Source organism: Orycteropus afer, unplaced genomic scaffold (assembly GCF_000298275.1).
Source record: "Orycteropus afer afer isolate SDZICR_OR568_19922 unplaced genomic scaffold, OryAfe1.0 scaffold00182, whole genome shotgun sequence".
Taxonomy (NCBI): domain Eukaryota; kingdom Metazoa; phylum Chordata; class Mammalia; order Tubulidentata; family Orycteropodidae; genus Orycteropus; species Orycteropus afer.
In genome coordinates, this window is record NW_006921769.1 from 989,829 (window position 1) to 994,148 (window position 4,320).

Below are 4,320 nucleotides of genomic sequence, written 5' to 3' on the forward strand. Positions count from 1 at the left end.
TTGAACCACCAGCCTTCTGGTTAGCAGTTAAGTGCCTTAGGCATGATGCTACCAGAGCTCCTTGGATACAGGTAGCTGGGAACAAATAAGAAACTGAACAACAAAACATAAGAATTTGGTTTATTGAAAAAATGCTATACATAATGCATTTTTATCAAAGAAAAACATGCTCATGATAATGCATTCTTATCAGTGGATAATATCATGAGCTCCTAATAACTGTTCAGATGAGCTCTGATAATGTAGTGCCTAAGGCACTTGACTGCCAACCAGAAGGCTGGTGATTTAAACACACCAGCCACTCCTCAGAAGGAAGGTTGGGCAATCTACTTCCCTAGAAATACCACTTCGGAAACCCAAGGAGGGGTTGCTATGAGTGGGACCCGACTCTATGGCACATAACAACAACAATAGCTGTTCTAGTTCCTTCTCTCTCCCTCATTTTTCTCTGTTCCTTTTTTATTTGCCTTAGTTATTCCCAGGCTTATATATTTTAGGTTTTGTTGTTGTTGTTTTGAATTTGGGGTAGAGGGAATCAATACATGATTGCAAATGAGGGCATTTTTTTTTTTAATATGAAAAACTGTATCTACTTGTATTAGCCTCATTCCATTAAAGACACTTGATGACATAAAACAATATGTCCCAGAAACGTATTCACATTCAAGTATAAACAACCAATGTTGTTCCTGTTGTTATTTGACATCGAGTTGGCAACTCATAGCGACCCCTCCTTGGGTTTCCGAGGCAGTATCACTACGGAAGTAGGAATGCCCAACTTTCCTTCCGAGTAGTGGCTGGTGGGTTTGAACCGCCAGCCTTCCTGGTTAGCAGTCAAGTGCCTTAGGCACTATGCTACCAGAGCTCCCTGTTCCTTTTATATTTTGATAGAAGTGTTAATTATAGAACAAGAGGAGTACTGAACAACAAACAGGAGAGAGAGAGAGAAATAATGAAAGAGATGGCCAAGGCTTTACTAATTTCATAATTTTCACCAGGGCCAGCTCAATTTACCTGTAACAATGAAATAACAAAGGACCAAGGTGTCTCTTTGTCACGCATGGAATGGATAAGGTGAATGGAGACACCATTAAGATTCTTAAAATGATTCAGGATTAACTGAAAGCAGGGTAGACGTGTTACCATGGAGAAAATTATTTTTTAAGTGTGGATTGAAAAGAGAAGAGGCTAGAGGCCAAAAAATACACAAGGACAGCATGAGATGATTGAAGTGAAGATTAAGGCTGTGGCAGGTGAAAAGTAAAGGACAGATCTCAGAAATTTTAAGGAGAAAAAAATAACAGTGCTCCATATCAGCCTTCTTGAACAGTCCTGAGAAGAGAGATGTTAGCAATGACTCAGATGTCATGAGTGGAGAGCCAGCAGGCCAACAGCAAGACAGCCCGTGACACGGAGGAAGTGGAAGAGGAAATGATGCATGAGATAGCTAAGAAACAGTATAAATAGTTACATATTTGTGGTTTCTCCTGCAAAATGCATGCATGAAACATTCTAGACCTTGGTTAAAATTTAACTGCAAGGATAATAACACATTAACTACACGAACTGTTGCTTTAAGATACCATGTCTAGGAATGTATAAGGAGAAAAGAAAATACTAAAGTAACTAAAACTTAATACTGGCTAGTTCTGGAGCAGTATTGTAAGTGACAATTATTTTCTTCTTTGCACTTTTTTTTTTTTTCCAGATTTTCTCTGAGTACTTATCTTGTCATAACTGTTTAAAATTCGTAACTGGATATTAACATCAAAATACTGTGTGTGAGTTTCCTAGTTGCATGGACACACACAAAATGCGTTCATCTGCTGTGCAAATTAAAGAGCCTCTAACACACTGAGGGTACCCCAAAACTTCACTAATATGTCCATAGAAGCTAATGTAGATGACCATCATCTGCAATCTGGTATACAGATCGACGGTAATTCAGCCAAAGTTTATTATGAAGACCAAGAAATTTTAGCCCAATAAATAAATTATTTAACCTAAAGCCTGACAATGCCAAAGGTCAATACAATTGACTTTTTCACTAAGATCTGTGAAAAGCCCTCCATAATAATAGGAGATATCAGCACTAAGATTTTCTAATTTAAATAGGGTAATTCATGGTCACAAAAAATGGAAAGGGTACTTCCAAAGTAATAGACTCCAGTACCAAAGGTCACTGAAATAGAGAACAGTCAAAAAGCAGTTATAACTTCTCCTCCAGAGTCAGGCTGTGTGGACACTGGACACAGTGTCATAATTAAGAGGACAGATTCTGAAACCAGATGGTCAGGTGTGTAACCTAGTTCTCTCACTTTCCTAGTGTGTCATCTTGAGCAAATTACTTAACTTCTATGCCCCAGTATCCCCAAGGGTAAAATAGAGGTATTAATTACGCCTACTCTGTAAGACTATTGTGAAATATATATGAATCAAAATATGTAGAGCACATAGAACAGTGGCAGGCGGACAGAGGTGCTACGTAAGGGAAAATTAACCAGTACCTGCTGCCATCAAGTCTGAGGGTATATTGACAGCCATGGACTGAAATTTCACCCCCTAGAGTTCAGAAAGTGCTTTCTGCCTTTCCAAACCATAAACCCCCTTTCTTCTCCTAAGACACCTTGTAGGACTTGCCAGGACATCCAAAGCCCACCAAAGAAGGCTTGGCCTAAGGGTTGTCTAATTCTCTTCTCTGAGCATAGGAAGGAAATAGGCCAGCATGTTTGTTCTAGGAAGGCAGTCTTCATTACAGAAAACTTCATCATAGAAACTATTCATTTCTTCCTCTAACCATCTTCACCCATGTTGACCATCTCCCTATCTCCTCATCATATTTTGTCTATCTACTCAGGACTCATCTACAGACTTACTGCCAACAGAGGAGGAGGAAAATGTCTCAGATGGCATAAGAAGTTTGCATGGACCAAGATTTTTCTAGTGATTCGCAATGTGCCTATGTATTTTACATGGTTTAACTCTTTTAATCCTCACAACACTACTGAAGTAGAGAGTTAAGTAACTTGCCTAAGCCCACATAACTACCAGATGCAAGATCCAAGATATAAAGCAACACAGCCTCACAATCTAGGGCTTCCTGTTAACACCACAGGTAGGTCCAAGGGTAAATGGATTATTACAAGGGTAGATGGGTTATTCTGAAAATTGGACCCGTCACAAGCAGACATTGATGGAAAAAAAATCCCAAATGTTTAGTCCATTATTGTAAAAGTCAAGGAAAGGTTTATCTATGGAAGGAAATTTTCTTTGTTGGTTACCAGGGGTGGGAGGGGAGAGGAGGGAACACTGTTCGATAGGTAGAGGTAAGTATTGATTTGGATGAAGAGAAGGGCAATGTACTAAATGTGAGTGATCAACATGGTAGTGTTGAGGAAGAGGAAGACATAGAGAGGTACATGGGAGGTACAGACAACAAAGATGAATCCTTTTGCACATACAGTACTGCGTTATCAGTGAAGGCAAACATGGGTATATGGGTGGACAGATGGGTGGACAGGCTGAACTATTAAGTATGTCTATGCAGCAGGGAATGTACCCAAGACCATGTATAGGGTTGGCAGACAATGGTTCTACAAGTGTATCTGTATGTTTTGTAAGAATTCCCAGGGTTACAGTAGAGCTGACAAGGTTGTAGCCACTTCTTGGTCACACCCAGATACCCAGAGGGAGCAAGTAGTTGAACCTGAAGGCTCGGGACCATAGTCTCAGGGGACATCAAGCTCAATTGGCATAACATACTACACAAAACATTGTTCCACCTTCTACTTTAGTGAGTAGTGACTGGAATCTTAAAAGCTTGCAAGCAGCCACCTAGATGCAACGATGGGTCTCTCCTCATCCAGAGCAAAGAAGAATGAAGAAAACCAAAGATTCATGGTAACAATTAGTCCTTGCAACTGGTATACCATGCGATTCTCAGCCTATAGGACTATGAGACCAGAAGAACTAGATGGTGCCCAGCTACCACTGTCAACCACACACAGGGGGATCTGTGTAGGAGATCCTGGACAGAGAGGGAGAACAATGTGGAACCAAACTCAAAATCATTTGCAAAAAAAAAAGGGGGGGGCCAGGTTTGCTGGTCTGATAGAGCCTGGTGGAACCACTGAGACTATGGTCCCTAGCTCCCCTTCAGGTCTGGAATTTAACCCACACCTGTGGCTTCCAGCCAAACAAAAGACAGGCATACAAGCTGAACATGTACTTGAGGTAGATACACTCCTTGGAGAGAACAATCATGGGAGAAAGAAGGGCTGTTTATGCACAGGGAGACAGCTCAGGGGGCAGGAGTTCATG

The 4,320-nt window shown here is 40.8% G+C and overlaps 1 protein-coding gene across 1 annotated transcript in view; it reads right to left on the reverse strand.

Annotated features, from left to right (window-relative positions):
* Positions 1-4,320, reverse strand: part of ARHGAP18 (Rho GTPase activating protein 18) — a 191,654-nt gene that overhangs the window by 154,972 nt on the left and 32,362 nt on the right.